This window comes from Pinus tabuliformis, chromosome 6 (genome assembly GCF_031772625.1).
Source record: "Pinus tabuliformis cultivar Carrire ecotype Pingquan chromosome 6, CPIR1, whole genome shotgun sequence".
Taxonomy (NCBI): Eukaryota; Viridiplantae; Streptophyta; class Pinopsida; order Pinales; family Pinaceae; genus Pinus; species Pinus tabuliformis.
The window spans coordinates 1,268,419,364-1,268,446,721 of record NC_142292.1 but is presented as its reverse complement, the minus strand read 5'-3'; the positions used below and the strand labels follow the sequence as shown (position 1 = coordinate 1,268,446,721).

Genomic DNA, 27,358 nt, shown 5'->3' with positions numbered 1-27,358 from the left:
TTTGACGAGGATCAAGCCAACTAGCTGCTATTTTTCCACTTGGAGGATTTATTTATAAATTAGGAGTCATTTATGTCTCAAGCCATCTGATGTTTGGCTAAGAAAATTCTGTAGAAAAGCTAATGTAACACTACTATCCTGCTAGGAACATTTTTTGTATCATAATAAAGACTTTGGGCTGTAGTTCATGGTGTTTATTATCTATTGATTTGTGGTACGTGCTGGGTATGGGCATTTCTATATTGTGCTTAAAAATTTAAAAGTTTGTTTATTCATAAGATAGTGATAAGAACATTCTATTAGTAGATTTTGGGTATATCTTAGATGATCCGATTCACCACATGTCTAACAAGCTTTCTTGAAGAAAATATATGGTGTTTGCAAGTTCCCCAGTCCTTGGGCTCCAAGTTCACAAACTATGGACATAGGCTGACTTTGTTTGGACTTCAAATATTTTTATGCTTTATCTAACTTCGCTAAGGCTGTAGCTTGCATTTATTTTCCAAAGGACACTTAGCCATTTATTAAAAAGATCTTTTAAAAATCTTACTTCTCAAAATTCCTTTTAAAAAGCATTGTATATTTGTACATTTGTAAATAAATCTGTATAATATATTTTGTAAATTAATTTTTCTAATTAGGGTTTTGGGGTTTTGAGATTTTTTGTATATATTTGGGTTTTGGGTATTTGTAAATTCATTTGTGCAAGTGAAATCAAGTGAGAAGAGATGGATTAGAGCTAAATCTAGGCCCTTGAGTGTAAAATCTAGTCTCCAAAATTTTGGAGGGCCAACTATTGAAGAATTTTGCAATGAAATCGAGCAAATTCTAAAGATCTGAAGCAAAATATATTTTTTTGAGCTGGGGTTTCAAGGTTTAGGGCTCCTAAGCCTGGATCTTCCCTCTCCAAGGCCATTGTCTTCCTCCTAGGGCCCTACGTCAACCTTCTTCATCCCTGCGTCACCTCCTTGAGGCCTAGCATCATCTTTTTCGGTCCTTCTAGGGATGCTTATGGCCTCTAGGCCTCTAGGCCTCCTCTCCTTGACCCTCCTTCCCTCTCGGCTGCCCTCTGTCCTCTTCCTTACCCATCCGCTGAGAGTCCCCCCTCATCCGTCCTCCCTTCTCTCCCTTCTCCTCCTCCACTCCCCTTCTTCCTCCAAGCCATAGCCGTAATGTCCCTTCCTAAATTAATTTGGAACAGAATTAATTATTACATTTTGGGGCCAATTTTGGAGGTGATGGGGCCCATTTGATTTTATTAGGAGGCTAGACTTAGTAGAAGTTATTTTGATGTGGTTAAGTTATATGTGGGGGCCACCCACACTAGGAGAATACACATTCCCTAGTTCGATTTGCATGGAGGGGAAGTCGATGGTTAAGTGAGGGACCCATGATGGAGGGAAAATGGAGGGAAAAGTGCTCCACGAAATCTATATAAGGAAGGCAACTCTCCTCATTTCATCATCTTTTGGCATATTGAATTTCTCTTTGGTTGCTCGAGCTACTTAGCTGAGTCACTTGTTGTTTAGCAAGAGTTCTTCAAGCGGAGAGCTCACCCTTTCTTCGGGGGACTTCGAGTGCCACCCTAGAGAGGTTCATCTTCATTCTTTCGGAGGAGGATTTCATTGTGGTTTCCAGTAGTTGCATTCATCATCTCCAGGTGGTGCGTATTTCTAGAGGACGCAGTGAAGGGAGGCCGAGTTTGATTGTGGCATCTTTCAGAGGAGTTTTGGCTGGGAGAAATTCCGGAGAGGAGGCATAGGTGTTTGGCTGCCATTTTGGTGAGTTTTGGAGCTAGAGGAGAGTGCTCCTATTCAGTGTGACTTTCGCACTTCCTGGGCCAGCGCAGAGGCAACATTTTGTGCACATGTGGGAGGTAGAGTATCAATTATTGAGGCTGATCTTTGCTGTGAGAGTTGAGGGAAGCACTTGTGGAGGAGATTGCTACTTTTCCGGAGCCTTGGAGGAGGAATTTGTTGGTATCTTTGCAGGCCGTGTTCTTGAGCAGTCTTGGAGGGTGTAGGGCATCTTGGAGGCCGATTTTGGGAGGTTGGATTTAGACCAAACCCTTTCTGGGTTTTTGTGGTTTTGGTCAAGGAGCTTGGGGTTAATTTTGCGGCATTTTCTGAGCATCGGAGGTGGAATTTCTTGTAGTTTCTTTTTAGCCAGCAGTGCAGTTTTCTGAGTAGCGCTGAGAATTAGAGGAGTAGTCATTTCTAGCATTTGAGATCATTGTCTTATCACCTGGGTTCTGTCACGCTTGCCATTGAGGCAAGCCTAGGTGCATTCCTCCATACTATTGTGCTTGCTCCATTGATTAATAAAATGGCTCAGCTAGTTCTTACTTCTAGAGTTTTATGAGCATTTGCTGATTGTTTAAACTTTCTGTGTTGTATATCGTTTTTGCTTTGCATATCACTGTTTATTCGAGTTTGGAACATTACAATAGCATTCCAAGGCTTGCGGCTCCCATTGGCGGTCTCTTTACCCTAAGTCGTGACCCTTGTGGGGTCAGCAGCAGCCCTATAGGGCTCTATCCCTTGGGACGTGAGGCCTTTTTGGCCTTTCCCCTCCTCTTTTGCCTCTTCCAGGTCTCTCTAGGCCTTTTCCCCTCAATGCTAACCCTCTAGGACTTAGTGTTGGCCTCTTTTGGCCCTAATTTGTCTTCTCTTCCATCTCTATGGGTAAGTTTAATTTTGGGATTGAATACTTGGTGTGTTTTGCAGAGAAAATTGGCTCAAAATTTGTGTTTTCAGGTGGCATAAACCTTCACTTTGTCACTGTTTTGCTTTAGTTGTCATATTCATTTCATAATAGTGAATTAAATGCCCTAAAATCATATCTAAGTGGTCTAAACACCTTAATAATTTCATGGTAAAATTTTGCTAGTGTTTTGGCTACTTGGGCATTGAATATCTAGCTTAGATCTAGTCATTTGTTTTTTGGAATATCTTTGCATAATCACTAGATCAGATCTGATATAAATCTGAAAATAGCACTCTAAAGGGTATAAAATTGATTGGTGTGGCTTCTAGCATATTATCATAGCTTCTAGACATCTTGGGCATTAATATTTTGGGCTTGAATCTTCATTTCTAGTAGCTGATATCTCTGCATAAAAGGCATAATCAGATCTGATATTTTCTGAATATAACATCTTAAGAGGGCTAAAAATTCATAAATTTACATTGACAAAGTTGTTTTATTAATTGGCAAGTCATTAGGCAACTTATTGGTCATTTTCAGTTTCATATGCTTGTTAATTCCTTGGTGTGAAGTGACATCCTTACTGCTGTATTAACTTCATCATAAGTGGCTCTTTTATGTTTAGATTGGCTCATGGTGGTTTATGTTGTTAAGTTCTAACAATCACTTGTCTTGTGTTAGATTTGAAAAATTGTTAACTTGGCACTAAAATCACTCAAACATCTAAGTTCTAAATCCTCTAATCTCATTAATGGTTTAAGTTATTTGAGCATTAAGATCTAATTGGCATCTTTGCCTTTAATATCTAATTGAAGCATTGTGGAGAAAACATTGGATAATTTCTCTAAGCTAAAGATCATAATCTTAAGAAGCTTTGATATCTTTGTTATCTATCTTAAGCATTTGGCATCTTAAGTTTCATTGGTTATCATTCTAAGTGAGCATCTCTTAAACATTGATCATTAACATATCCTAAATGATCTCAAGTAATTATTGTTGAAATAGATAAGTGTTCTAAATTGCTAAGCATCTTGTGGATTGATCTATTGTTTAACTTTGACACTTGTATCATTAAACACTTGTCTTGTTTTAAGATTATCTTTCAATTCATTAATAAGTACTCTTGCCAAAAGGTAATTTACATCAAGTACTTAAAGAACATTAAACAATCTTAATTCCTCACCTATTTCATTGCATAAACATTCTAGGCTTAGCTTGCACTAATAATTTACCTCCAAGCATAATCTTGGTTGATAGACCTCTAGGGCCACCCTTTCTCACCTAGCTTGAAGGATTCAACACCTTTCTAGTGGTTGACATAGTGATCTTGCAGTCGTCAAAGCCACAGTTTTTGCAGCGCCGGAGGGACTAGGTGGTTGGAACATAGGGGGAGGTATCGTTAATCAAGCCTCTGCTTGCTCCCTGTTCGCTTCCATACCACAACCTACTCTAAAGATTGGTCTCAAAACAGTTAAGAGGGAGGTTCCATTTAGACTAGGCATATAATTTAAAAGTAACCAAGATCCTTGCATTACACCTAGATCTTAGGATTTGCATAGCATATAGGTTAGTAAGTCATTTAAGCAGTGGTTGTCCATCCGGTTACTTGTTCTTAATTTGTAATAAGCAAGAATTTTGACTCCATAAGGCACTAGTCTCATTTCTAAATCTAGTTAAATCCTTAAGTCTTGCTAAAGTTAATCAAGTAGTTAGGCCATTCAACTGTGTCTCCTAAACAAATTGGTTCCTAACTTGTCTTTCCTCATATTCTTTCCATAGGGACTACCCCCCATAGTCTGTTGTTGGGAGATAACTATAACGCAGTGGGCGGGGATCAGAGTGACAACCCCTGCCCTGAGCAGTTGTCGCGGTGCCTATACATTCTGAGCGACAACACCACTTACCTCTTAAAGGATGTACCATGGACATGCCACCCCCTTTAGAGGTTGAAACCACCTAATAGGGTCCTCGGTTGACCCCCTATTAAGCTTGGAGACAATTCTACATGCCAAAGCTCACTATGGAAGGGCATGCCACCATGAAATGCCCCATTGATCCCATGATTTATAAGCATTATTACTTGATTATTCTAATTATTTTCTGTATTTGAGGGCAAACAAACGCATTTGATCTTATGCAGGATTGCAGATGGGTCTTCATTTGGGGCTTGGTCTCCCTATACGGGGTCTTAACCCTCTAGAGGGCCACATTGGCACTTGTAGGGTGAGCGTTAAGAGCCATGGGTCTCCACCATAGCAGATATTACTTCGTGGATCCCCAACAACATTCATTGGTTGCTTGTGTTCCACCTTCTGGATGAGGATGATGCACCTGGTCCACCATGCTCAGTGGGCTCCACAGTTGCACCACACACTTGGCAGATGTTCCTAGATGTCTCTCGCTGCAAAGGGAGGGCTTATGTCATTACTCCAACCCTTACAGATGGTCTACAAGTATATTTGATCTATTTGGAGACCCATGAGGATATCCTTGTGCCCTGACACCCACTTGGGAGCACCACGGGTTCTTGATTGAAAAACAAGAGGCCAACCACTTGTCCACTATGTTTGGAGTCCATTTCTACATCATAACACCCCTTGGACTTCATTAGGCCTCCTCCAAGGCCCAACGGCTCACTTTGTTGATCATTTGACCCTCTTGAGAGCTTATCTTTACATTATTGAGCTATTTGGTGGGTTTGTCACCAAATTTTTTGTTATTATGCACATTATTTTATTTTAGGGGCTAAATCAGGCCTAATTAGTTAAATTGAATTCATTAGGAAGTGTATGAATTCAAGTGTGATGAATCATTTTGATCATCATCACTTGGATTGGATCTTTCTCTCTTGTGAGATTTTCGCTCTCCTTCTTGGAGGACGGAGTTGGATGAATGGATGAATTTTGTCGTTTGGATCTCTTCATTTTTGTCTTGGAGCTCCACTATTGGCATATAATGATAATTGGATATACTCTTTCTTACATGTAAGTACTCTTTTAATGCTATTTTGCTACTTTCTTATATCATATGCATGTTGCTAGGGATTTTTTCTATACTATGCTGAATTTACTGCTTTTCTTATGCGAAATTGTGGAAATTTGTCTTTTTATAGCGTTGCATCAAGTCATGGGCCATGTATGAATGAATGAATGTTCCTAGAGATATTTTGTCCAAATTCTATCTTGATAAGTCATCATCTATTGCATATCAAAGTGTAAATACCTTGAAGCAATTGTCCCATGCCCTAATTGCCACACGAAATTGTTCTAGAGGCCTCCTTGACTAAGTGAATTCATTCCAAGCATTCAAACATCCTTGACTCCATTTCCCTTAAAGGACTAGGCATTGATCCTCCATAGGTGATCACTTAAAAGCATATTTTTCTCACCCTTCTTTCTTTCTAGGCCTAGCCTCCATAGGTGACCTAGGGCTTCGTTTTTCTCACAAATCACCCATAAAAAAATGGATCTCTTGCCCTCTACCACGATGTTGTGTCTCCTCGAAGCCCTCCAAATTCTAGACAATTCTGACAGTGGGATCTTGAGATATTCCGGGCCCTACCTTCGAGATTGATTCTTGCCCTTGGTTTCCCTTGGCTAGTGACCTCATTGGATCATTGCATCAAAATTAGTGAAAATTTGCCCTTTGATCCCCTTCTCCCCCTCAATTAGGTAAAAAACACACTTGATTGATCAGCTCTACCCCCTTGACCTAATTCTAGGTCCACTAGGTCCCGTGTGGTCCCACAACTTACTGAAGATAATTTCAGAAAGACCATTTGGAAACCAAGTTTTCACAAGGGTTTCTAGGACTAGGTCCCTCCTTTACAAGTCTTATTTGCGAACCCTATCCCTTGAAATCCCCTTGTCCCTTCTTAGAGAGCCTTACACCTTGCTTCTCAAGCAAGTAAACCATGCAATTGAGTCTCTCTTGTGAATAGTCGTTAGGGATCATTCTTTATCTCTTCATTGATTCATCCATTTAGTGATTCCGTTCATACTAGGTCTCCTCCCATCAGTGAAAGTCCATAAAGAGTAGGGAGCCTTAGCTGAGGTGATAGTGGGCATCGCTCCATTGTTGCCCTTGACCTAGTAGGATCCCTTTTAAGATCCCCTCCTAGGACCCCTGCTAGTTTGAGTGGTAACAAATACCACATCAACGAATGGCCCTACTGGTATATGCTCTACACTCTCCACCATGGTGAGCGGGAGCTATCGAAGGGATCTCCAACAATGGTGACTCCTGTGTCACACTAGGTAGATCTACATGCTCCTCATCTTCCTGCGTGCCCTTTGCCTCATGCTCAACCTCCTCCTCAGGCACTTGATATCTAAAGTCAGGTATCTACCAACAAAAGTGCCTCCTGGTCTCACCCTTTAACTGCCCCTGTCTTGTCCACTTCTTTTGAGGAGGTCTGACGCCTTCATTCTATTGACTTTCCCCACATGGAGTAAATGGATGCACCCCCATGGTCTGCACACCTCTAGTGTATCCGCTGTAAGGATGAGGATGGATCTAATCCATCACCTTCCTTAACTGGGCCAACCTCTCATCGTTCCAGCGGATTCCACCCCAGAATTCCTGCATACTGAATCTTCATTGAGCCATGGGTTTGTCTATGGTTTCACCCGTCATTGTGCATACATGGCCAAATCTTCCATGATCTTGCTAGCTACCCCACAATTGGCCAAGATCATGCTTTGATACCACTGTAATATCCCAAATTGAAATTTACAACAAATAGCAAAGACATGAAAAAGGAAGTAGCAACAATAAACAAATTCCAAGCATGCACATCAAAATTGTAATTTCCCAAACTAGGAAAAACAACAATATGCAAAGCAATCAATAAAAACAACACGATAAAATTTAAACATTTAGTCCACACCCATGTAAAGCCTTGAAATAACAACCAACCAAGCCATTTTATTATGATATGGGAGCAATAGTACAATGTGGAAGAGGTGCTGTCATGTCCCTTCCCAAACACATTTGTGACATGGTGCTGCTACACAAATTTGGCTAAGGACGAGGACCCACCAATTTCGACATAGGGTCTTAGGAGGCAAATTTGACTTAATCTGATGGCTAGTGGAAAGTGGGGGCCACCCATATGGGAATTCGAATTGGCCTATTTGAATAGCTTGGAGGAAAAGTCGAATGGGTGGATGGAGGGGCCTACATGAGGCAATGGAGGCCCAAGGAGTTATAAGAAGGGAGCAACTCTCATTTTGGATTCATTCATACATCTTGCAAACAAAATCACTTGACTGTTCACTCTGCTGCTTAGCTTAGTCAACCGACTGTTTAGCCACGAGTCTCTCAAACGAGGGATTCAACCTCTACTTCGGGGGACCATCCGTGCTCGCCCTAGAGAGGCAGTTCCACAAGGATTTCAGGAGTTCCGGGGCAGTAACATAGTACCATTAACCAACGCAGAGTAGGGAGTGCATATTTCTGGGCAGTTAGAGAATACGCAAAGGGAGATGGAGGCCAGCAGAGATCAAATTGTTTGCCAGAGAGTCAAAGAGATGAGGTAGTAGCAATAGGCCAACATTCTTGTTGAGTCTTACAGTCAGCATTCCAGCAGTTCGAATTGCTGGGCTGGGGGACAGTGTAGAGGCCACTCAACAGTTTTTCGTGGAGCTTAGGAGCAGGCGTCTTAGGCCAAGAGCTCATCCGGGAAGTTAGGGATTGGATAGTAAGGGTCAGCCTAGCACTTTGGGGGCATTTTCGGGAGGATTTACAGGTAGTTTCCAGCAGGCCGAGTTTTCCAGTTGCAGCAGAAGTTGGGCTCCAAGGGGGTCGAATTTCAGAAGTCTAAACCAGCCAAAATCCTTCATGGGTTCTTTTGGGTTTAGGCCAAGGAGCCCGGGGTTAAAAGAACATCATTTTTTGCACAGTAAAATTACACCTTCCAGCCATTTAAACTTTAGCAGAAAGAGAGTTTTCTGGGGCAGCGCAGTGTAGATTGGTGCAGCAGCTCGACAACCTTCAGTTCAACCATTTTCTCACCTGGGTTTGGTCATGCTTATCCATTGAGGCAAGCCTAGATTTTTGCTTTATATCACTTGTATTTCCTATTTAGGATCCTTACAGGTGCACTTGGGCTTGCCTCAATGGCACGCATGACCAAGCCCAGGTGATAAAGCGTCAAGTCCAAATGGTAGAAACAATTGTTGCATTGATGCGCTGTGCCGCCCTAATAAAACTGTGTTGTCTGTTGTAAATATGCTATTAGAAACCTCACCTCCGGTGCTCAGCAAATTCCACCAAATTAACCCCAAGCTCCTCAAACAAAATGCACCAAAACCTAGAAAGGGTTTGGCCTTGTTTTGACCCCGAAAATTCGGCCTCCCAAAAGCCAGGTCCTCCTCCAATTGCTGGAAAGTACGGTCTTCATGCAACTCCAGTAAAAGCCCTCGAAAATACACCAAAAATGTTGAGATAAACTTCCCCAAAATTCCCCTTATCTCTCCCATCAAATACTTGCCCCACAACTTAATCCACAAACTCCCATGTCTGCCTATTGGGAGGCTTCTGCACTAGCCCTGAATGCTGTAAGTCGTAATGCTCTCAAGAAGCAAACTTTTGCTCCCAAACTTCACCCAATGGCTAGTGTCCCCTGAAAACTCCTTCACCAAAATTTTCCTGGCAATTGCACCCCGGAAGATCCCTGAAATAGCTCCCACGTGTTCCCTTCTTGCATCCTTCTGGAATACACTCTAACTGAATGATGGTTGAGTGTTATGCTCTAAATCCTCTCCAGCACTCCAAAATGGTAGAATGGAACTTCACTAGGGTGGCACTAGTGGTCCACCGAAGAGAGGTTGAGTTCTCCGCTTGGAAAACTCGTTGCTAAACAACAAGTGACCCAGCTATGCAGCTCGAGCAACTAAGTTGAGTTCAATAGGAAAATGATGCCAAATGAGGCAGAGCCTCTTCTATTTATAATGCGTGGGCCTCTTTTCTTCACGTGGGCCCCTCCATCTAGCCTTTTGACTTCCCTCCTTGGCTATTCGAACTTTTACCTTAGGCAAGTGCGTGTTTCTTCATGTGGGTGGCCCCCACGCTTTACCAACAAAACATTTCAGCCTCCTTTTCCTTCTTAAGTCTTTTCCCCAAAAATCTTATGGGTCCCATAGCTTCCAAAAGTGTCAAAATTGTAGAACAATGAACCTATGACAAATTAATTTAGGAAGGGATATTACAAAAATACACGAAAAACAGAGCCATTTTATTAATATAAAAATCTGAGTACATAAATGCAAGGAATGATAGAACCTGGGCCTGCTATGCAAGCTAGGCAAACCCTAGGTGAAATCTCGCTAATCCAACTACTGAAATGGCTCGAAACTGATAATGCGCTACTTAGAAAATATGCTACAAGCTGCCAAGTGGAAATGGACGTTTTGCTCAAAATAATGCCCAAAATTCCCTGAAATTGTAGCCACAGGCTCCACTCCTCATATCTAAAAATACCTAGAAAGGGTTTTGCCCAATTCCAAGCCAAAACTGAACCCATAAAGTGATGTGAACTTCCCAACTAACCAACAATACACCCTGCTATAAGAATGTGGGTTTCGGGCCCAAATATTTCCAGGAAAATTCTGTAAAATTAACCCCAGACTCCTCTCAATAAACCCACAAAAATCCAAAAAAGGTTTGGGCTGAATCCACCTATCCTCGGTGGCCCCCAACAAGTGTGAATTGCCCACTCTGGCCAAAAAACACCCCACAGTTTTGATACTACTGAATTATGCCCAAATCTACCATGAGAAATTCCTCCCATCTTTGGCCAAATTATCCACTGAGAAATACCTCCTATCTCCATCCCTTATCTCTCCCGGCTCCACTTCTCTAAACCCCTGTGCAACATTTGGTCAAAGACTCAAATATCTTATGTGCCCCTGCGAAAAGATAGAAAAATCCACCCTGGTAATAGCCTCTAATCCAACTCGATGAATCACTATCTAAATTCCGGTCTAACAATAAGAAAATTCCCTGAAAAATCCCGGAGCCACTAACCCACGTGTGTTCCCACAATGCCTCCATGAAAATACCTCTGCACTAACAAATGTGCACTGTTGAGTAAACTCCTGCAATGATGTCCAACAAAAGCTCTAAAGTGAGCTCCCCAAATTGCCTCACTAGGGAGACACTCAAAGTTCTTTGAAATGAGGGTGGAATTCCCGCTCGAAAATTCCTTGTGCTGAACAATACGGGTTGTCTTGGTTAAGCAGCTCAAGAGAATTAGTGTTGAATTGTAAAATGACCAAAGATATCCAAATAAGAACCTCCATGCTCTATTTATAATTGTTGGCCCTCTCCTCCTTGGTGGTGCCCACTCTCCACTAGTTAACACCCTTTCTCTTTCTCTCTCCACCAGGAAGTGTGAATTGTTCCATTGGGTCGAAATTCCTTCTCTTTTGGTCCCCACATTTCACTAGAGCTGTAATTTTCCATTTCTCCTAAGTCCCATATGCGAAAAATGTCTTCAATGCCCAGATTACAAAATTGTGCTATGCTTAGTAGCTCCCCAATAAGCTCCGGTAATCCCGTCAAAAGAAAAATCAAAATTCGGTATATTACATGTTGATCAGTTGTTGTCATTGATGTCAACCCAAGCAGCACCAGGGGCTACCCCGATCTTGCAAGGGCTTTTTGACTTGACAACTTACTCTATTTTGAGTCAAGGATCTTTGAGATGGATTCTACTCGTCGAGATGTTTCCATTGATATATGGCACGCCAAGTAATTCTTCATGGTTTGAGAGATATTCATGTTTGAAGTTAGCAACCCTAGTTAGTGGGCTAAAACCCTATGGGGTTGTGGCATGGCACTCATAATTGGTTGTGGTCATTGAATAGTCAGTAATTAATAATATTTTTTTGCTCCTAAAATCTCTCCAACATTCACTTGTTGAGGACCCTCTCAACTCAAGACATTCATATAAATAATGACCCTCATATCCTTCTTTTGTAGGGATTTTGCGGCTTCAAACGGGTCATCGTGGCATTTTTGCTATAACTTTTTTTCTGCAAAGCTTCAGAAGTTGAAATTAAAACCCATTTGAGCCAAAATCTTGATGAACCTCGTGACCGAATTTCAGATCTTGGTTCGCTATATTTTCGGAGATATGATATGAGGAAGTTAGGATTTTGGTAGGCTCCCGAATTCCATGTCAAACAAGTGACATTGGGAAAATTGTCATAACTTTCTCTCTGAGCATTGGATTCAAATTTCGTAAATAGTCACAGAAAGAGGACGGACTGTAGTTTGTTGAGTAGCATTTTCAGGGCTGAAGGTCGCAACAGTGACACATGGCACTTCGTACAAGTTCTTTATACTGAATGAGGCTATAATCTGGTCATCGTGGGAGATTGGGCATAACTCTTTCTTGAAGAATCTTATATTGATAAAACCCATGGGGTTGCAAAGAGGACTTAGAGTTCTACCCCAAGACGAAATTTCAGACCCTGGAGATCCGAAATTACATAGATACAACAGATTCAATATCGAGCTCCTAGAAGGCAAGAAAAAGCATGCATTCAAGGATCATTGCAGTAAGGACCACACATCAACAGTCAAGGGTAAGTCTCCTACAACAAGGTATGTATGATTAAGTGTTTACATTTGAATTTTGAGTATCATCTCTGACATATGTTTTTGCAGGACAACGTAAGTATATACAGGGTCTCGGTTATATCTCTATGTCTCTATATGTCACAGTTAGTTTTGATACCACATTTCGGATGTCCTATTCTTGATACTACACATTTGATGCTACACCAAGTCTGCTAAATCTATATGATGTTGTAAGTTCATGTTACTTGTCTTGTCATAGTTGATAGAATGGTCTCTGTTGTTGTACTTAGAACTTGGTTCATCACAAGTCTAGGGTCTGTCATCAGTTTCTATTGTATATATCTTTAGGTCAATTTTGGATATAGTCTTGCATAGAGTCCATGCCTATATCAACAGTGGGGTCTTTGTCTACTGCTGCAACAAGCAAACAACAAAAGTGACAAGAACATTTTAGGTACGCATTGTAATTTTAATTTGTATTTATTCATTATTATGCACTTACATGTGTTTTGCGGTCAGAGGTAAGTTGAAGGGTATTTTGTTTTTCCTTTTGAGATTGCGTTTCGGTGGGCACATTTGCATGCAGGTAGAAGAAGATTCAAGTACAACTTCAAGCAAGAATTCAAGAGCTGAAGTATCAAATCAAAGGAGGCATTGTAGCGGGACATCCTTTAAAGACATGACAACCATCTGCATATTGTGAAGAAGTATCAAGGGCAAGAGTCAACGGGACATCCTTTGAAGACATGACAACCATCTGCGTATTGTGAAGAAGTGTCAAGGCCAAGAGTCATCATTGTAAAGTTTTAAAAGAGTCATTTGTAAAAGTGTCATCATTGGAAGATTCATTATTGTAAAAGAGTCAATCTGCCTAGAGTCGAAAAGGCATTATTGGGAGGTATAGGAGTCTTTGTTGGGATGATGTCATGGTTGGGTTGCAGGTCATAGTGTGATTGGGTGTTCGGTCAAAATCATTGTAAATCATATTGTATCGTGGATCATTGTCCTTGGTACGGGAGTCCACACTTTTGTATTTAATTTTTGTCTTTATAGGGTGGTAGGGTGGTGCTAGGCAGGTGAATGAAGTCACCTACAGGTTGGGGCCTGTAAACACTTCAAGGTGGTAGGGTGGTGCTAGGGCGAGTTGTGGCTCGCTAGGGTGTTGGGGCATCCATTTAGTTGATTACTGAAGAAACCAGGGCGTTGGGGCGTCCTTCCAGTGGGAGCTGGAGAAGAATGCTTTTCTAGAATTCTAGGAATTTGTTGCTTTCATTTCAATTGGGGCTGAAGATTAAAGAATTTATTAGAAAAATGTTCAGTGGTTTTTGACCCAGAGGGGGTTTTCCACCTAAAATTCTTGTGCCTACTGTGTTCTTTTATTTATTGTTATTACTGCATAAACATTAATAATAATTGAAGATTAACTAATGCTCTGAAAAGATTTAAAAGTGCTAATTGCTAAGGAATATTGATTCACCCCCCCTCTCAGTATTTCCAACAATTACACCACATCCATCTGGTGAAGTGTCCATCCCTAACTAGCAGCAAGGGAACAATAGATCTAATGGTGGTATAGCGAGCAACAGGTGCAAATATATCGTCATAATCTTTTCTCTCTTTCTCGGAGAAACCTCTAACCACAAACCTTGCCTTATATTTCTCAATACTTCCATCAACCCCATGTCTGATTTTATATAGCCACTTAGAAGTCACAGTAGACTTCCCTTTGGGTCTCAGAGCAATATCCCTCACATCATTCTTCATAATTGATTCATATTCTTCAGCTATAGCATCTTTCCAAACTTATTCTTTCACTACTTCTTCAAAGGTGGGAGGCTCGTCCTGTATGATGGTGCTCATATTTACAACATATCCCTGGTATTAGCATGGCTTCTAGCTTTCTCTAAAGGTTCCTCTGGCAGCGGTATGTCTTTCAACATCTTGTAAAGTGTCACGAAGCCAAAGTGGTCTCTTCTTGGCAGAGGGATCACATGGAGGAGGATCTAAGGGGTCCATAGGTTCCATAGGATCATCAACAACTTCTTTCTCTGACTTGGGTACAGAAAGGCCTTTTAGGAGGTCCATGTCATCATCCTTCTTCTCAGCAGGAGGAGGGGGAGGAATGTCCCTTGCTTTTCCAATGGCAACATCTTCATTGGAGGTCACATCCCTACTAAACTCGATATTCCTTTGACCAAACACATATTCTAAAATCTTTAGAATTATCACAATACCCAACAAACCTATCTTCTTTCTAGTGGCTTTCAGCTTGTTCCTCTTGTCCTTCAGCACATGAAAGTACACCGAGTAGCCAAATATCCTTAGATTTCCAACATCAGGCTTTACTCCTGTGAATACTTCTTCTGGAGTCTTGTCACCCAGGGCTTGATGAGTAATCCTGTTTTGAACATAGACCGTTGTATTAGTGGCTTCTCCCCAAAGCAATTTTGGCAAATTTTGATCATGCAACATGTCTCGGGTAGCTTCCTGTCATGTCCCCATTTTTATTCTTCTTCATAGTACAGCCAGGGTGGATTTCCAAGACGGGGTATGGCCAAGTCAGTGGAGTAGGTTTATGTCATCAGGGGTCCCGATGGAGTTTTGAGGAGTTTTTATGGGATTTGACGGCATTCACTTGGCATATTCCATCATCAACACAACTTGCCTTTCGTTCTGTTGCATTCCGACAACCTTAAAAAATCAGCATTATTATTGGGCATAACTTAATTAATTATGCTCGAGGTGGCATTCTGGGGAGATTAATTGATGGAACACCTCAGTGTAATAGCTTGTTGGAACCGAAACGAGAAGATCTACATAATGGGACTTTTGGATAGGAGTTTCAGTGACCTGAGGAGACATGGTGGCCAATATACCCTTTTCCCGCATTAAAAAGAATATTTTAATTAAAATAAAAGAGGGAAAAGTGCTCCATGATTAAAATAATAATTCTAGAAGGGTCCATCAGATTTATAAAAGAGGAGGACGAGACCATTGGAGGACATCTTGGATTTTGATATTGTTCTTGTATGAGAGGTTGATAACCCGGTTTCTCTACTCCATTGGTAGCCCCAGGATGGAAACCCATGGGTGATTTAGTGAGATTGGGCGAGTACCCATCTCCCCTTGGTGAGTTCATCCAGAATTCATAGGAGAGCTTATCAGTGGTAGTTTGGTTCACTTTTGGTGGAGGGCTCGTGCAACATTGGAGCAGATCCTTGAGGCCAGTTCTATCTCAATTATCTCAGCTATTTTTGTTATTCCAACATGTAAAACCCTAATTTATACATTATAATAAAAGCCTAGATTATTTCTTCTCATTGTATGATTGATTTGCATGCATTCTCTTGTTCTATTTTACATGGCAATCTTCTGTTTATGAATGGAAAATATATCCGAAGTATTTATGAGTTAAAATTTTGAGAAAACCCCAAATTGTTCCATTTGGGACATTACAGTGGTATCGAAGCCTTGGTCTTGGCTCAGCCTGTGGGTTTTCCAGTTTCAGTTATAGCTATTATTATTGGAAAGTTTGCCAAAGAAGTCATAGACCCAATTCCTGCAAGAGGAGTTACTAAAGGGGCTCGACATATCTTTCCTAGTAAATGTCCTACAAATTTCTACCAAATTGTTGCTAGCGTAATACAAATTCACAAATAACTAATAAGCCCAGTATATTAAAATTCCAATTTATCAAGGGCTTATTGAAAGGAGCCAACTAGATTAAGTGGGGCAGTGGAAATTTTTGTAAGGAGCCCACTTTGGGTTTTTTTTTTAAGACCGCATTCAATCAATTTTAAAAGAAAAAAAAAGTGCCAAATAATATTTGAAGGGCCCGCCAGCGAAAATTATACAGAGGTTACATTATTCGAAGGCCAAGGTCGAATTCTTAAGGGAACCGTCCAAATTTTGTTGAAAAGGCCGACTATTTTTAGAGAGGTCCACACTGTAAGTGCTAGCTCGACTGTCAGTCAAAATCAAAGGTGGATGGGAAGCCGAATTATTGCCTGTGCATAGAGAACCAAAGCCGTTGTTGATTATTGAAGGACGACATCATTGATTCCCTTATTTGCTGGGAGACAGAGACCGAGTCTCTCTCATTCGTGGAACCCCATTGCGAAAATCAAACAAAGGCACAGGGCGCTTTGGGGTTGTTGTCCATCACTTGCAATGACCGAGCTCAAATTCTGTATGTCGGGGAAATCAAAGAATAATTCCATGTGCAGCTTGGTCGAAAAGCCGGTTAGGGGCCATGCCAAATGTCTGGGGCCGAACTTTATCATTTAAGAACACCAATCAAAATTTATTTCGCAAATGTGAAAACCAAATTTTCTAAGAAGCCCGAAATTTTATTGAGCTACCGTTTCTGAGCAGGAATGTACTAGGAGGATGTAAACGAAATTATTGGCTTTGTCTGCAGAGTTTATCCTTTCCGCTTAAGGGGGCCGAGAGTGATTTTCATTTGAAAGCGGAATTTCTGAGCGGGTGGAACTATAAATTCAACTAGCCGCCATAAAATTTTGGGACAAACAATCCCACCTGTAGCAGCGCCAAGTTTCTCACACTCGGGCAGAGCAAGTATGCTCAGGGGGAACATTTAGTACACATAAACAAAGTTCCTGTTTTATTACCGAGGGAATTGCTGGTGATCAAGCATGAAGTCGGTTCGATCAACATCTTCTTTGGCACAACGCATCGAGAAGATAGGGACTAATACAGTCTAAGTGCTTTGAACACTCCAGACATGTGCGTTGGTCAAGCAAGATTATCTTGGGCGTGTGAATTTTCCTGCAGCAGACCGAGATTATTCAATTAAAGAGACCGAGTTCCAGGTTAGTTGTGGTTGCTGGCATCGAAGACTAAATTTCCCGTGCAGTAGTTTGGAGGCAGAGAGTTTGTTGTCACCACCCCTGAACGAGCCAAGATTGAATTCACTACTGTACGTGTGGGCAAGATTTTTAGAGCAAACAGACAAGCTACAAGGGTATTTTCAGTGATATGTTGTGCTACAGATTGAGGTTTTCTGGGCAAGTGGGTATTTCCCAGAATTTGTTGGAGTGGAAGTTGATTTGAGCAGACGCTGAATTATCGTTTGGTAGCCATAATCACTTGCAGGAGTTGCAGAACCTACAGGAGTCAAAGTTGGAAGAAATTTTCTAGGTTCCAGTGATGCATCACAAAGCCTTCCTCTATATTTTTGCTGGTCAAATCACTTCACAGAGGTCAGCGTGCTAGTTGTGGGATATTACTCGTGGCTAGGGATATTTATCTCCACATAAGTGCGACTTTGCTTGTTACTGGGGCAATGCATCTCACGACCAATTGCTGAAGTGTCACCTCTAGTGGACTAATAAGTACCTATTAATGTCGCCTGCCAGGTTCCATCTTCCTCAGTGTGTATAAATTGAAATGAGAAATTTCCATTTTTTAGGTGTCATCGTTTTATTGAATCTCTGGTAGGTGTATATCAGTCATAATTCTAAACTATTGTTAAGTCCTGTAAGGTCATCTAGCCATATATCAAAATTATTGTTGTTGGTGGAGATAGTGGGGTGCAAGTATGTGTTTATTAGGTAGCTGAGTGTGTGTCGAAGAATTAGCACAGTTATGGGTTGCAGGGGCTGTCATATTTGTATTGTCCTGTTGTATTGAGTCCTGTGTCATACTACTAGTAGTATTTGTATAGTAGCATTGTAGTCAAAAGTAAGATTGCTACTAGGATCTAATTCTAATATTGCTGTAATGATCAATACATGTCCTAAGTGGTGAGAAGAATTGGTTGCTAAAGTATATCAATGTGTAGTTTATTACTGACTGATTGTAGCTAAACGACCATTGCTCCCATATATGTTGTTGAACAATGGAGTTTCTAAGGAATCTCATAAACCAACACAACACCACAACCATTGATACCTTAAAACAAAATGCTTCTATGGACCAAAAACCCAAGCAGAACAACAAACCTTTCTCCAGAGGGGTCTATGCCATTCTTCAGAAAGAACAACGAAAGGATGTGCAGAAGGGGCAGGAAATAGGACACATGATTTTTGCTCTTGGGACAGATTTGAAGCACATGAGGGTCACATGGAAAGTTCTCTTCAAAATTGATGAACTAGATGCCCTCATTTCCAAAGTGAGTCAGTTAGAGGGGAAGAAGTTGATGTGGGCTTTGAAACCAACCATGTTAGCCTTAATACATGCCAAGTTCTTGGAGGAACCTTGTGAAGGGGTCAAACTTCTAGTTGCATCATGTCTTAGTCACATTCTGAGGTTGACCGCGCCCACACCTCCATTCAATGATAATGTTATGAGGAAAATTTTCAGGTTGATAACAAAGACTTTTCAAGACTTGGACAACAGTGCAGGCTCTACCTTTGGGAAGAAGCTGGAGATTTTAGAAGTTATGGCCATGACTAGGACTTATGAAATCATGTTTGATCTAGAGTGTGACAGTTTGATCTTGCAGATGTTCCAATGCTTCTTCAACATTAGGAAACATCATCCTGACAGAGTCATAACACACATGCAGTCCATCTTGTCCTCATGTATGAGAGGCCCTGATGCCATCTGTCGGGAGTTGTAGTCTCGAATGTTGTCCGTTTGGAGGAGAGAGCAGTTGGTCTCACCTGTTGCTTATGGTCTAGTTGAGAGGTTGGGTGAGTAGAACATTGGGTTGTTCAGGAGACAGTTGACCAGGGAGGAGCAACTCAGGTTTGGGGGCTCATGCAGCAAGAATGAGATGAGGAGGAAGGGACTTTGCTTCATTTGCAAAGGACCTTGGGGACCTAATCACTCATGCTTGAGTGACACTGAGGAGATGATAGCGATAGAGCAGGGAGATATTCTTCATGTCTGTCAGGTTGAGGACTATTCGTTAGATGAGTCCATGGGTTCATACGATGATACCGTAGAGGAGCACGAGCAGTCATATGGATTTGATGACAGTAGCCCAGATATGCATCCATGTGTGGTAGAGGAATACGAGGAGCAACTGACTGTTCTCATGTGGGAAAGAGATCAGGGAGCAGATGAGCGGTTGATGATTCAACATAGAGAGCACATAAAGGAGCATGAGTCATGGCGAGTCATTGATATCAATCCAGATTCATATGATGAGCAGTTCGTGGGTCCTAGGAGAGACATTCAGGATAGTGTGTCACCAGTGATGAGTCAGCGTGAGCATCATATGATGGAGCGTGAGTTAGCTGAGGAGGATGAGGCGCATAGTATGCATGATGAGCCTTTTTGGGGGAGCCAGTTGGAGGTTCATATTGAACCCGTGATGATGGACGATGAGCAGCCACCCTTGGGGTTAGTCGTTGATGAGGAGAAAACAGATGTACAGATAGCTGGCAGGGTGACGATGTTCGCTAACACTTGTCCTTAGGAGATGCTGGAGTGTGATAGGACAATTTGGCAGGAGATTGGTGGATTGGAAGAGTGTGGAGTTTCCTATCAGGTGAGGGAGATGGCCATGCATCCATCTTTGGGTTTACCCATTGATGAGGTGAAAGCAAGTATAGTGGCAGCTAGCCGAGCTGCAACATTTTAAAGCAGCATCCCTCTCCAGGCGTACATAGATAGGGCTTGCAACATAGTTTGGCTACTTGTACCCATTACAGGGAGAGAGGTAGGACTTTCTCGATGGATATTGTTAACCAACCAAATAGGGCAGCATGAGTTGTGCATGGACCAACATCAACATAGTAGATTTGTTCCTTACACAGGATTCCATCACTTAGATTGGAGGGAGATCATGAGCTGGTATCCTATTGATGGAGTATCATTCTTAGTCGGGAGCAGTGTACTGCAGGAGCCCTTAGAGGTGGGTGATATTACGTACTCCAGTCACCAGCAAAATGTGGGTTGGCCACTCATCAGTATATCAGCACAACATCAGTATGGTGAGACTGACCTTGGGGTATGCAAAGGATTGGATTGGAGAGAGGTGATGAGTTGGTGCACAGTTGGTAGGGCAACATTCACGGCCAGAGCTACAAGACAACATGAGCCATGTAGTATTAACACTCCTTATTGGTGGCATTTGGATCCAAGTGGATCTATTGGCAACAAGTTGAGTAAGAGATGGACATGGGATCCAGGTATTGGAGGATCCAGTCATGTTCCGATAGCTTGGAGATGTGATGTGGACCAGTGGTTTGTATGGGATCCGGGCATTGGGTCTCAGTGGCTTTGGGCCACCAGATTGGTCCACAGAATTGGATTGCTTGAGGGCAAGCAATCTTGGGGCAGGAGGACTATCATGTCCCCATTTTTATTCTTCTTCATAGTACAGCCAGGGTGGATTTCCAAGACATGGGATGGCCAGGTCAGTGGAGCAGGTTTATGTCATCAGGGGTCCCGATGGAGTTTTTATGGGATTTGAGGACATTTGCTTGGCATATTCCATCATCAGCACAACTTGCCTTTTGTTCCTTTGCATTCCGACAACTTTCAAAAATCAACATTATTATTGGGCATAACTTAATTAATTATGCTCGAGGTGGCATTCCAGGGAGATTAATTGATGGAACACCTCAGTATAATAGCTTGTTGGAACTGGAACGAGAAGATCTACATAATGGGACTTTTGGATAGGAGTTTCAATGACCTGAGGAGACATGGTGGCCAATATACCATTTTCCCGCATTAAAAAGAATATTTTAATTAAAATAAAAGAGGGAAAAGTGCTCCATGATTAAAATAATAATTGTAGAGGGGTCCATCAGATTTATAAAAGAGGAGGAAGAGACCATTGGAGGACATCTTGGATTTTGATATTGTTTCTTGTATGAGAGGTTGAGAGCCTGGGTCTCTACTCCATTGGTAGCCCCAGGACGGAAACCCTCGGGTGATTTAGTGAGATTGGGCGAGTACCCATCTCCCCTTGGTGAGTTCATCTAGAATTCACAGGAGAGCTTATCAATGGCAGTTTGGTTCAGTTTTGGTGGAGGGCCCATGCAGCATTGGAGCAAATCTTTGAGGCCAGTTCTATCTTAGTTATCACAACGATTTTTGTTATTCCAGCATGTAAAACCCTAGTTTATACATTGTAATAAAAGTGGAGATTATTTCTGCTCATTGTATGATTGATTTGCATGCATTCTCTTGTTCTATTTTACATGGCAATCTTCTGTTTATGAATGGAAAATTTATCCGAAGTATTTATGAGTTAAAATTTTGAGAAAACCCCAAATTGTTGCATTTGGGACATTACACTTCCATGATGGTCCTATTCTTCCTTTCAGCCACACCATTCTGCTCGGGATTATAGGGTAAAATGGACTCCTTCTTGATTCCAGCCTTCTTGCAAAATTCAACAAACTCGTTAGAAGTATACTCTCCACCATTATCAGACTTGTAGACCTTGATTCTTTTCCCTGTTTGATTCTCTATTAGATATAGGTTCTCCAACAGTCTGCAATTGATCCCTTAGTTGGGATATCCTCATGACATATGATTGCACAGATTCCCCCTTCTTCACCTTAATGTCCTTGAGTTGATTCTTCAAGGAAAGAATGTGATTTAGATTGTTGACCTCATACATCCCAATAAGCTTGTCATAGATATCCTTGGACTTTTCCAATGTAAGTAATCAAATGATCTTTCAAAGAGTGAATACGAGTTTTCTTGGCTTTAATCTCAACTTTCTTATACTTGGACTTGGAAGCAGTAGGAGCATTTCCGGAGGCTCAGGTACTTTTCCTTCCACATATTCGAAAACATCATTTTCATCTAATGTGACTTCCAACCTGATCTTCCAAGCATCAAAATTTGATGAGTCACCCAATTTCTCTGCATCCTTGAAGTAAGAGGTAGACATCTTGACGAGTAGCTTCTTTCAAATAGATTCCTTCAAAGGTGATTTCTTTTAGTCTCTTGTCTCCATGGACTTGTCTTCACCTCAACTTCGATACCATGTTAATTTTCCAGTGTTCTATGCTTAGCACAATCACTTATTTCAATTCTTCTTCAATTAGCAATCAATTGTCCAATAAATTCAATCTTCCAGTAACAATAAGCAATTGTATATAGAATAGTAAATTTAATGCACAATAGAAGATATCCAAGAGCAATAACAAGAGACACAAGATTTGGTCAAGGACCAAGGAAAAACCTCACAAGAGGGAAAACCCTTTCAAAATTCTTCTTCTATTAGATTGTCATCAACTGTTCAATAGAGAAATACAATGTTCTAATTCATCAATAAAAAGCCAAAGTCAAAATTTTGACTTATCCAACAATCCACTAACCAATATCCAAGAAATGAGACTAAAAATCAAATCTGGTCAACAAGTCAAATTTGCAATTCTGGTCAAAGTCAACAACAACCCTAGCAAGTCAATAGTCAATGGTCAAATCTCCTCCAATTCAACTCGGTCAACAGTGAAAAAGTGTGGCCTTGAATGTTGGTCAAAGATCAGTCAAAAAAGTGCTTCCAAATCTGGTCAAAGTCAAACTTTGACCTGTTGAAACCCTAGTTGCAAGTCTGCAGTCAATGTTGGTCAAACAACCCAGAAAAGTTCAGTCAAACTTCCTTTGACTTCGGCCTTCCAAAACTGGTCTAAATCCAATCAAACCAAGTCAAAATGAGCCAAGTCAAAGGCTGGTCAAAGTCCCAAAAATAAAAGTTGAACTCGACCAATCAGAAAAGACTCTCTCTCCTCTTCGCACGTGTAAAAAGAACCAGCAATTTCAGAAGTAGTCAAACCTCCAAGAGAAGAAGAGATGTGATGCACTCCAAAGTGATGTGACAAATGGTGTTATTATATGCTTCTTAGGAGGTCGAATTAGCTTGCCTAGGCCGACTTGTTCTTTTGTGTACTTGTGGGTTTCAATTTAAAAATCAAATTTTTCCTTGACCAAATTAAATTATTCCAAGGACTAGGAGGGGTCTTTCTTGATGAGGAAGGCTGTCCAAAGGAGGGAATTTCTCCCGAAGCTGCCAAATTAACAATTTCGTTATATCGATTTGGAGATTTCTTGTGGCTTTGGAATGCTAAGGGTGAAACCCTTGAGCAAATTGGTTTTGTGGTGAAACAAATCCAACCTCGCTGATTAGAAGGAAAGATCACTCAAATATTTCACGAGTAGTTATTGCTGAAGATTCATCTCATTGCCAAGTCGTGGGTACAGCCAGAGATTGTGCAATTGTTGGAGGTCGTATTTTCCCTTTGGAATTTGTGTGGGAAAAAGGGGCTGATTCACTCATTGCCAAAGTGTAGGATCACTTAAGGAGGCCGTACTAGTTATTATCTGCAAGTTGAGGATATTATTTTGTGGGTAGTTTCAACCTAGATTTTTGCTACCGCTACCCAATACCATTTCTTTTTCAGTAGTTTGAGCCAGTGTGGAAAAAGTCTGCAAAAAATCCCGATTTAATCCTAAAAACGTGATTTTTTGAACTAAACGATCTAATCCCCTAACTTTTTGGCGACTTTTTCACAAAGGAAAAAATCACGATTTTTTCCTTATACTCCCGATTTAATCAGGAGTCGACCCAAAAAGTCTGCCTCCCTTCCCAGGCCGTGGATAAAGAGGCCGCAAAGGTGAAAAAACTGTAGATTGAAACTTCCATCCATGCATTTCAAGTTATTGCATTGTATTGTTTGTCATACTTCTTGCGAGCATAGTAGTCTCATTTGTAATCTGTTAGTTTTGAGGTTAAGATATGTTTTTGTTTTCCAAGGAAAAACAAATCTTTATACTTCATATTTCTAGTTAGAAAGCAAAGTATACATTGGCTAAGCCTCCAGGCTTTCAGTGATCTAGACTCTAACAACCACTGCCCCTTCAAAAGATTACAAAAGTACCAAAAGGATAGGCATACAACAGTGTTCTGTAGAAAGAACCCCACACCATCAAAAACATTGTTACAGTTGTTGAATGCTTCCAGAAGAAACAACAAAGAGGAGGTCATGAAGATCAAATAACAACAACCTGTCCAAAAAAAACAAAACCAATGCCTCAAAAAAGAACCCATTTTTCAGACAGGAACAAAGTACTTGTGAAATCTTGTGACAGCAAAGATCCTTCCTGCAATGAGAGCACGTTTTGAAAGGGAATCTTCTTTTGTGGTGAACTCCTTGTAAATGTGGGGAAAGGTTATATATCAGAAGTGGATTTTACCTCCAAGAGTTTTTGAATAATAAATGCCAAGGCTAGGTTAGTAATCTGACATCTACTGTTTTCTCAGAAAATGAGCAGCTTGGAGTCACCATGCGTTTATTTTCACATCTAATGTGATACTCACTGTTAATTTTCATTGGACCTACCACCTGACACCTAATTACCCAAGCAGATTACAATCTACTGAATAAATGCATGACTTATTTCTTAATACAATTAGGAAACAAAAATTAAAAGGGGAAGAGGATCTCAGTGACTGATTACTTGATGACTTTTAGATGACTCATTGTATACATTTATTATATCTTTTGTTGATATTTTGACTCTTGAGAGTTGAGACTCAGACAAGACTCAAAATTCAGGAGTTGATTCACTATTTTGATATGTGATGTAGCACTAGACTTCATATACATATTATATATTAGCTTACTTTACATGTTTATGTGGAAATGCATTTATTTGATGTTGTGGATACTCTAGATGTTCAAAAAAATAAAAATAAAAATGATTAATTTTGTGTTTTTTTAATTTTGCCGACTTTTTGCTGACTTTTTCAAAAAAATCCCGACTTTGACGAGTTTTTCAACTTTTTGACCCTTGCCGAATTAATCCCGATTTCGACTTTTTCCGCATTGGTTTGAGCCATCATTTGCTAGGTCGTTGCATCAAAAGGGCGGGTCGAACCAGCCATCAAATCTGCTCTAGTATAGAAATTTACAGCAGCATAAGGGGATATTTCAACGCTGTCATCATGTCCTATTTGCCCAGCAAATTGTGCCATTAGCCAAGGCTGTTTATGGGCTTCCAGAAATCTATTTTTGTAAGTCAAAATATGCTCCAACATGTAATTCTAGGTCAGATTAATAGAATAGATCATAATATCTTGGTTGAATTTGTTTGCTATGGTATATTTGCTTGTGGTATGATGGTTGAGTTATTAGTTTAGCAAGAAGGGATTTTACAGTGGTATTAATAAACATTTGTTATATTGGTTGAATATATTTACTGTGATATTTTGTTTGGGGTATATTGGTGTAGTTGCTTGTCTAGAAAGAGGGGATTTTACAAGTGCCTTTTCTGAAATGGGAAAATAGTATTTTAGGGCTAATTTAATGAGAACGTTCTTGTGGAGGTTGGGGGGCGTGATTATAACATCCACTTTAAACCCTAGTGACTTCTTTATGGGCTTCCAGAAATCTATTTTTGTAAGTCAAAATATGCTCCAACATGTAATTCTAGGTCAGATTAATAGAATAGATCATAATATCTTGGTTGAATTTGTTTGCTATGGTATATTTGCTTGTGGTATGATGGTTGAGTTATTAGTTTAGCAAGAAGGGATTTTACAGTGGTATTAATAAACATTTGTTATATTGGTTGAATATATTTGCTGTGATATTTTGTTTGGGGTATATTGGTGTAGTTGCTTGTCTAGAAAGAGGGGATTTTACAAGTGCCTTTTCTGAAATGGGAAAATAGTATTTTAGGGCTAATTTAATGAGAACGTTCTTGTGGAGGTTGGGGGGCGTGATTATAACATCCACTTTAAACCCTAGTGACTTCTTTGTGAGGGGTGATTTTAAATTTAGGGGATGCACACTTGGAGTTCCCTTAAAGGTTTCCAGGAAAACAATTTTACATAATATAGAGGAGCAATATTTAAAGATAGATTTAGCAATTATACTATGGCACAAAATAGAAACCCTGCTACATAAATACAATATGCAAAATAATTAAAAGATGTGCATTAAACTCACAAAATTTTCTAAGAGAAGCACTTCAATCAATCCCAAGACAACAAAGATAAGGAAGATGCCATCTCCCAAAGAACTTCGCACCATAAAAAGATCAATTTTTTCTTAATTCAAAACAAGGAGACTAATTCACACTCTTTAGAAGGGAAGTGTAATGAATGTGTGATAATGAAAATTGGGGTAAGTCTTCCTCTATTTGCATGAGGACTAATTTTACAAGAAAATCCCTAAAACAAGTTTCCTTAAGTGTTCAACAAGTGAGAGGTCACAAGCTGACCTCAATATAACTCAAAAACATGACAATAAATGCCAAAATAGCCCACACATTTGGGAAATAAAGTCATCCACTATGATGTCCTCCTCCATAAATGCTCAATGTGCCACACGCAAGTGACAAATGGATCATAAGTTCTCCATTCTCCAAGGAAAAGCTCAAGTACATAGGTATGCATCCAAAACCATGATGTCATCATCAATGTGCTCTACATCTCCCTTCTAAGGGCAAAAAAAAGGGTGTCATGGCACCATCATGCTCAAGCATTGGTGTCTACTAGTGATGTGCAAGACCTCCCTTGTTATCTCAAGTTATCATCATCTGGGCTTTGGAACAAAGAACACCCATCAAATAGTGTCAGGGCCATCTTCGGGCATCTTGGATTCATTTGGGCAAATCATCAATAAATAGAACTTAAAGCCTTCTGTGGCTTAGTGTTTCAACATCTAGGGGTACTCATGAGAGCAAATTACCATGTGGAATCATCTCATATCCCAATGCTCATCTCTTGAGGGGCAAGCTGGATCATCAAGGCTCTCTGGATGGGGTAAAATGACCTCTGGAGTGCTGCTGAACAGGATGAAGATCAACTCTCAAGAGGTTTTTGTTGCTGTGATAACACCACCTGACAAAGCCCTCTTATGATCAAGTAAAATAAACAATCCTTAGGGACAATAACATAAATGCATCATAGTGGACCATACCTAATGCTATGGGCACAAGAATACTTCACACAAAACTCACCTTCAAATGTCTAACGAGATGAAGACATTTAAACAAGTTACTCTCACTTATATTATGGATTATTAGTCAACAACTCTATTGGGTGTTTCCAGTCCCCAAGGGGAGTGACATATCTTAGGTTATCCCATCCATAGATGTGCATGATAATGATGGTTGCAGAGTG

The 27,358-nt window shown here is 40.6% G+C and overlaps 1 protein-coding gene across 2 annotated transcripts in view; it reads left to right on the top strand.

Annotated features, from left to right (window-relative positions):
• LOC149263267 (Putative thiol-disulfide oxidoreductase DCC) overlaps positions 1–27,358 on the top strand; it is a 384,593-nt gene that overhangs the window by 72,298 nt on the left and 284,937 nt on the right. The window lies entirely within an intron of this gene.